This window comes from Benincasa hispida, chromosome 5, assembly GCF_027475165.1.
Source record: "Benincasa hispida cultivar pf3 chromosome 5, pf3_genome.v1.1, whole genome shotgun sequence".
Classification (NCBI taxonomy): Eukaryota; Viridiplantae; Streptophyta; class Magnoliopsida; order Cucurbitales; family Cucurbitaceae; genus Benincasa; species Benincasa hispida.
This window is the reverse complement of record NC_143482.1, coordinates 57,000,473-57,008,729: the sequence shown is the minus strand read 5'-3', so window position 1 is coordinate 57,008,729 and position 8,257 is coordinate 57,000,473. Positions and strand designations below refer to the sequence as shown.

The window sequence follows — 8,257 nt, the reverse complement described above, 5'->3', positions numbered from 1 at the left end:
ACTTTCTTAGGGTCTGTTTGATTTGACTTGAGAAAAAAAATGTTTTTAAAAAAATTCATTTTTATTTAAACGCTTCTGATAACAAATTATTAAAATATACTTGAAAAAATTTATTTTGATTAGTTGTCAAATACTATAATTTTTTATAAATATTTATTTTTTAAATTAAATACTTGTAAATGTATTTGAAATACATCATTTAACATATTCTATAATAATTATAAAGAGAAAGGTGAGGTCAGTAGGAGACTTGTGTTGACTCGTAAAGTGGCCTGCTTGTTTCAGCTCATAAAACTAAGCCTTGCAATATTTGATTGTTTATCTCAAATGGATAGCAACTTTTAGAAACTATTTGCAATTACATGAAAGGGAGATCTTCCACTCACTTCTTTATTCTCTGTCTAAATGGAGATTTCGAGTGAGATTCCATACACGGAAAAAATGTTAAATATAAAATTTTTAGAAGTAGTTCAGAGCGTGAAAACGAGCGTATTACACATATATGTTCACGAACCATAATTTCAATGTGTCGCATGTGAAAATGTATCAAGGACTTTTTTGTAACAAGTGTTGTTTAAGTCTTGAGATAATGATGATATAGTTAATTTATTCACAAATACACCATATTGTATATTGCTTGATTCATCAACTATATTCGAGTATAGTAGTTATATTGTGCATTTCAACGACTCACTCGTTGAAAGGGCATAATTTGTGACGTGAGATAATAATCATACGCATATATTTGTTACTATAATGAACGTAGTTAAGGAAATTTAAACATTCGACTTAAAAAAATGTAGTACATGTGTCTTTACTACTGAATTAAACTCATTTTAGCACATAATTTTCTTTTTTTAATTTTCAGATATTGATTTAAATTATAGAAATATTTTAAAAATAAAATAACAAAACAAATAAGATCACTGATGGTCTAGTGTTTATGATATTTGAAAAACAAAATAGTTGTATAATAATTTATTGGACAAATATAAATTTATATTCCTGAACTTTAGAGTTGTATTTATTTGAACCCTAAACCAATAATTTTATCGATTTAAACCTTATATTTTGATGTTGTATCAATTTAAATCCTAAACTTTGAGGTAAGTATCAATTTAAACCCAAAACATTGATTGTATTAATTTAAATCTTGAACTTTCATAAGTATAACCAAATAAAACACAATGGAGGGTTTAGATTGATACAATTATGAAAGTTTGGAGTTCAAATTGATACACTTATAAATGTTCAAGGTTTAAATTGATATAATTATTAGTTCGGGATTTAAAAATCTCAAAAGTTTGAAGTTTAAATTGATATAATTATAAGTTTAAGGATTAAAATGATACAACCCCTAAAGTTCATGGTCAAATTGATATTTGTCCTAATTTATTTGGTAACATATAACAGGTATATAGATAGTACACTTTTTGTTTTTTTTTTTTTTTTTGTTGGCAAGGTTTTGATAGTACAATATTTAATGAGGAATTCTTATAAATTTAAAAAATTTAAAAATATTTACACTTTAAAAAATAAAAAAATACAAATACAAATACAAATACAAATATTTAATAGAACAATCAAGTGCAATTTATAGCAATGTACAAGTGTAACCATAGTTTTTCAATTGACTTTCTTGTCAAAATGGTATGATTGGATGTCTATGGTTGATCCACGTGTGGCACATGTCATATCAGTCATTCACATCCACATACAAAGTTCCTTGGAAAAAAGACTAATTTCTATATGCTTTATAATAATACCTAATAATATCAAAATGATCGGGTATCTTTTGTTTTCGAATCTTGATTTCTATCATTAGTATTTTATTGGCCAAGAGAACTAATCTAACCTTCACGTGCCATTAAAAAATAGGTCACATGTAAAACAATTAGAATAACACACCGATATAGTGCTTACCATAGATATTCCGATACTTAAATTAGTTTTTGACAAAAGGGTAGAACAAATTTACAAAGAAGAAGATGAATTTACCTAATAGGAAGATACCACATTTTATATATAATGGAGCGAATGCCCTTTGAATAATGGCTATTAAACGAGACTTTATTAGTTAATTAAATTTATCCAATCTAGTTTAATGATTTATATTGAATCTTTTTAATTATCAATGTATTTAATATATATACATATATAATCAATTAATATATGTTGCTCAATGACAATTTTGAGATGGTTATAGCGAGTTTAATTCGATGACAATTGACTTATATTTTTTCTCTTGATGTCGGAGGTTCAATATCTTATTTATACTGTTATTTTAATAAAAAAAATTTGAGATTTAAAAAGTAAAGACATGATATTAAAACAATATGAACCACAAGGTTTTTTTTTTTTTTTTTTAATTATTTTTTTAAAGAAATATCAAAATAATCGAAAAGGCTAACTACCAGTCACCCTATTGACATTTTCAAACTTACACTATCAAATTTTAATGTAAATATCGTTAGTATTAAAATAAAATTTCATCTCATGGTTTGTTTTTTGTTGTGTATTTTCAGGTATAATTAGATCATTCAAAATATTTGAATTAAATTATAAACTTAAGACAATAATTGGCTATAATTTTATTGGATAGTTGGATATTGTATGCTGCTGGATTTGAAAATTTTGACAAAATAAATGATTGAAGGAAATGAGTATTCAAACAGAATAAGTTAGTACATTATATAAAAGTGATTTCATATGTTACTTCAAAATTTGAATTTATTTTGTTTGACTATTCATTTACTTTAGTTATTTATCATGTTATATTAAAATATTTAAATAATAATTCTTGGATCAAGAAGGGCATTTGGTCTAGTGGTATGATTCTCGCTTAGGGTGCGAGAGGTCCTGAGTTCAATTCTCGGAATGCCCCATTGTTTTTTTTAATTTTTATTTTCCTCTTTCTGTCTTCTTTTTTTTATACATGCCACAATTGTTTTTTTTTTTTTTGAAACACACCTCATTATTAATTAGTTAGTAATATTATCAAATTTAAGTACATCCCATCATACGAGCATTACTAAATATATATATATATATATATATACTACCATTTAACTAATTGTTAAATTATATACATATATATATTATACAACAAATATAAAGTAGGAGGATTTAAATCTTCAACATAAAAAAAGAGTGAATACATATCAATTTACAACGATTATTGACATTAATAAATGTAATTTGGGATAACAATAAAATTTTATAAAGTTTAAAATTAAATAAACAAGTATTAAATAATGTCAAAATGAGTTTAGTTCATAAGTGTCATGCACTCCTTTTATAGTTGGAATTTATTATTTTGTTTTACAATTAAAATCCATTAATTCGAACACTAGAATCACCGCATAGCTGGTTATAAGAAAGAGCATCAAGCTCAAAAGCCAGCCTCAACCACAAAAATATAACATCATTCTATTGGCCATCACAAGCATTAGAAGAAGTTCATCTAATCTGAAATTAAATCTCCCATCACATGTGATTGTTGTACTAAAAAAACATATCAAAATAAAAATAAAAATAATAACAAGCACTAACTAAGAGGATAAAACAGAGTTATTATCTGTATTATTTTGAAAAGAAATAAGAAACCTATACATTTTTTTTTAAAGAGAATATCTAGTTGATGCTCTAAATTTATGTCAATATGCAAACATTTTCACGTATCAATAAAACTAAATATGTTTTATTGGACATGAAACGCTTATTCGTTAAATTTAAATATACATTTTTTATTTTTTATTTTTAATTTATTAATTTTCAATCTATCCCATCAACATTTTCATAAAATTGTGAGAACTCAAATATTGTTCAAATAATTGATTAAAATTTTCATTTATACTTAAAAGTAAAAAAATGGTGGGAGGCACGTGACTTCAGTGCGACGAGGTTCCTCCGATCGCCTATATAAATGGCCGAAAGGACACTGAATTGGCCGAATCAAGATGAGCTGATCAGCAATCTTTACCATCTAAACAATTCCACTACTTTTCTTGAGTTTTCCCCCTTTTTCGATACTACTCTCTCTGTTTCTCCTCTGTTCTCGAGGATCGAAGGTAATTGAAGTAAGTTTCAGGCCACCCCTTTTCTTGTTCTTTGTCTTTCTGAAGAAATGTTCACTTTCCATTAACGGGTTTTATTTGGTTTCTGAATTTAGTAAAGGAAATGGTCCCTTGAGCATTTCAGTTTCATCATTTTCTGTTATTTTCAGTGGTAGATTTTGAACTTTGACCTTCAGTTTGTTATTGTTCTTTATTATGCTTGATGATGGAGGAGGGTTTCCATTTTCACTGAAATTGGTGTGTTTTGAATTCCTCAAGAGTGTTACGTGGAATGTTACGAAGATTTGTTGTTCTTGGGTTTTTAGATTGTTGAAATTTCTCTATGAACCTGGTGGAAGAATTTGAAATTGGATCTTTAGCCATAGGGTTTGCTTTTACAGAAATCCATTATTGAATGGCAGCTTTCAACTAGTGGATCATGATTCATGTGAAAAATTGTAATTTCATAGACTTTAATGGAAGAAAAAGAATTTCTTCTGTTTTCCTTCAGCTTCTGCTGATCTATATTTTCTTCTTCCAGTTCATATTTTGGTTGTTGAAATTTCATTAATTAGTTGTATAGTTCATTTTTCTTTCCTGATGATTTATTCATGAAGTTCAGTTTAGTTCGGTTATTCATTTCATGGTAGCGAAAGGTTCTTAGTTGTTTGTTAACTTTTGTTTCAGCTCTGATGTGAAGAAAGGCTTACTTGCAAGTTGCAACCTCTTAATCATTGTGTATTTCTGATCAATCTGCTAGTTGTTTTTCCGGCTATACCGACCGAGTTCGTGAAGTTCGTTTTAACTACAATGGGTCTCTCCAGTCTTCCAGCTCCATCTGAAGGAGTTCTGAATGTGATTCTTGTAAACACTGCACTGTCCATTTCCATGTTCAAATGCATTGTTCGTTTGATCCTTCACATGATAGGAATCCGTCTCTCATGGCCATCATCCTTAGTCTCATCAACAGATTCCTTTGAAAGTTCCTCAGAGTTGGGAGATTCCAATTTTGGCTCCTCTTGGAGTTACCTCGAGATGTTTCGGAACCGATATCTGAGTATTAGATTTGATAAAATACAGGGTTCAGAACGTCGTGAACATGACTGCTCGGTCTGCCTAACTCAATTTGAACCTGAATCTGAGATAAATATCTTATCTTGTGGTCATCTTTTTCACACAGAATGCTTGGAGAAGTGGCTGGACTACTGGAACATCACATGCCCTCTTTGCAGAACTCCTCTAATGTCTGAAGAAGAGAAATCGTGCTTTTGGTGAGCATTTAGTATGCTAGAATATAGTTAGGAGAAACTCATGTACAGCATACTCTTAAAGATAATCGTGAATGCGTTTCCTACCTTCGTCGTGTATGACGTTTGAAGTTTGATGTGTCAGACTGGTCTTTTGAGACCAAAGTTTTGTCCCTGTAAATACATGTGTATTTCTATGCTTCTGGCTTGTGCCTTTAGCTTTGAGTTAATCCACTGTTCACTTCTTTGTATATGGAATTGACGAGTATGCAAAAAAGTTTTTCAGAATCTGTTTGTTTGATGGGATTGACCGTCTGTACATCAATTTCCTAGAATTACTGTTAAGTGATGTGTTGGGGATTTCTCAAATCTTGATGGTAACTTATATCTTAGTTTTTTTGATGTCGAGTACTGATCGTCTTTGGAGCAGGATATTGCTAGATTATTGTGATCTTATATGGAAAAGTTCTCATTAGTCTTAAGAAAAGAGAAGTTCCGAGAAGTACTTCCCTTAGCCTTTCTGTATTTGTTCTTCCGCTCCTTCCTCACTACTCTTTGCTTGACTTGAGTTGGGAAGAGTCATTTTCATATTCCTAGGGAAGGAATAGTTCCCCTACTCACTTGCTAACTATAGCCGGAATGAAGGCACGGTTTATATATCAAGCCATTTGAAGGTTCGGAGTTATCGGCTCCTTAGCCCTACTAAAATTGAAGCATAAGCCTCCACTATATGCTTTGATGCTGTAATTGCCTTCTCTTCCTCTTTGCATTGTGGAAAAAAAAAGTTTAGCTTCGTAAAACCGAACAGTAGAGTTGTTCCATCGAAATCGAGCAGCTCCATCCATGAGCTTTGACCATCTTCCATCCTTCTCTCCATTTTTGGCCACCATTGGAAAGTCACCATGATTCTGAAGATCATGTGCTTTTATAACAAAAGGATAGAAACCAGATTGGACTCCAAATTGAAGACAGAGTATATATAGACAGTGTTTAAAGAAATTACATAGGCTGATAATAGCCTTTTGAGAACTTCTCCCACACTCTTGACCTACATATATGTCTCTCCTCCTTTGTAACTGCTTGCTACCAACAAATCTTCCTTTATTCTTCCATGTAAAGTTATGTGATTCAAGAGTTAACAGAAAAAATGTTAACGTGATCCAATAAATCTCTGTTAAAGGAGGATTGGAAGGGAAAAAGAACCTTTCAATTTGACTTAGCATTCTTGTTTTGTTGGGGTTCCTTTGTTAAATCTAATATGTTTGTTGATTGTCAGGTACAGGTTTCAGATTTTGGCACTCCTGCAAGTTGCATCATCTGTGTAGAAATCCAACTTCATACAACCCAGAAATTTCTGTTCTTGATAAATTGTCAAGTGAATATAGAAAAGATGTGGGGATTTTACATATGACCCAACTTTTTTTTTGAAAAAATGAAATTTGATTGACTTCTTTAAAACAAGACCTTCTAATCTTTTGCTGCCGTCATCCACATTTTTTTTAGATTTTTCCCCTCATTTTTGTTATAGTTCTAGCTCACTTTCTCCCTATTGATCTCATTTTTATTCATTCTTCTGCCCTTGCCTTCTACACTTGGTTCATTTAGCGTCTAAAAAACCTTTGTTCGTTGCCATTGATTGTTCTGCGGTACATTATTGGGAGAAGCAGAAATAACTTTACTCATTCTTGTCGTTGTTGTGAAGATATATAAAAAATGAGAATTGACAGAGAGAAACATAATACTAAGAAGATTTAAAAAGTTATAAAACTTTATTTTGAAAACCAAGTCAAAGAACATTTGGCCCAATTTTTTAGCTCAATCTATCAAATAACCCAAAGAAGATCTCAAAAATGATAAATACTGGCTTTCGCCGTGGCATTCAAGCTCTCCATATGGACTTTGCGCCTGTAATGAGATAATGACTTATCGCTTGGGTAAGAGAGATTGAGATGGGTATGTATGTATTTCAATAAATGGCCATTGTTGAAGATAAGATTTTGTTTTCACAAGTATTAGAAGGAGGCATTGAAGAAGGAAAACATCCATTAAAAACCCATGTTTTTTAATATTAATTTGGCAGAAGACAGATGGAAGATTTGACTGTACTTTTGTCTTTGACAATAAAGAACAAACCCATATTTTCCTACAGAAAATAGAGAGAAATTTTGATCAAAGTTCGTTATTTTACTATTATCCTTTTATCTCTTTGATTTTATCTTAATAAGAGAGACTCACTTGACTTTTACGTGATATTAATAGTAAATTATTTTAAGACAAAAAGTATGATCAATAAAAAAGAAAGTCTGCAAGTGTTTAAAAAAGGGAAATGTACGATTAATTTGTAATTCGCATCATTTTCTAAAATTTTTCGTTGAAAACATATACATAGATATCTTTCAACGTATGATTAATATACGAGGATTAATGGACAACTTTTTATTGATTCAATAAAAAAAAAAGTTATTAAATCCATTTCCAATAATGAAGCAAATCAAGAAAGAATTGCTACACACATTCCAATGCTTAAGTCGAGAGTGGAAGGGTGTAAAAGCTATAGAGTAGGATTCAAGTTCTCTCGTATAGTAGAGAATGTTGACTTAGGTCTTCTTTTGTTTCCCATTTGGAATCTAGTTATTTGATCACCCGATTGGATGTTATGTGAGATTCTTAAGCTTTGGGAGCATGCCTATGTAAAAGTTGGGCTCATCCTTGAAGGTCAATACTAATACCAAGGAAGTGGGGTCGGTCGGAGAGACTCAACCTCCCTTGATTCATCATGACCCTATCTTGGTCCCGACCTAATTTCTCAATTTATCCTTTTGACCAAAATCATCGATAACAATCCCAAATTGCAAAACTAATTGGTTTTTAGGTTCATCTCCTATGGAGGATACAACTTTACACTCGTGTGCAACCCCTATTGCACGTGCCAAAGAAGGCGCCAAGTGAATGACA

The 8,257-nt window shown here is 30.6% G+C and overlaps 1 non-coding gene and 1 pseudogene across 3 annotated transcripts; both read left to right on the top strand.

The window, feature by feature from the left end:
* The first annotated feature begins 2,812 nt into the window (after window positions 1-2,812).
* Window positions 2,813-2,884, top strand: TRNAP-AGG (transfer RNA proline (anticodon AGG)). The gene has a single exon. It is a non-coding gene; the product is annotated as a tRNA-Pro (tRNA).
* A 1,044-nt stretch (window positions 2,885-3,928) lies between these two features.
* Window positions 3,929-5,590, top strand: LOC120077648 (putative E3 ubiquitin-protein ligase XERICO pseudogene; annotated as a pseudogene). 2 transcript variants are annotated; one of them, XR_016529667.1, is made up of 2 exons: window positions 3,929-4,070; window positions 4,743-5,590. The product of XR_016529667.1 is annotated as a putative E3 ubiquitin-protein ligase XERICO pseudogene, transcript variant X2 (transcript). The 2 variants fall into 2 exon arrangements; XR_016529666.1 differs by having other exon boundaries at window positions 3,940-4,079.
* Window positions 5,591-8,257: the final 2,667 nt, after the last annotated feature.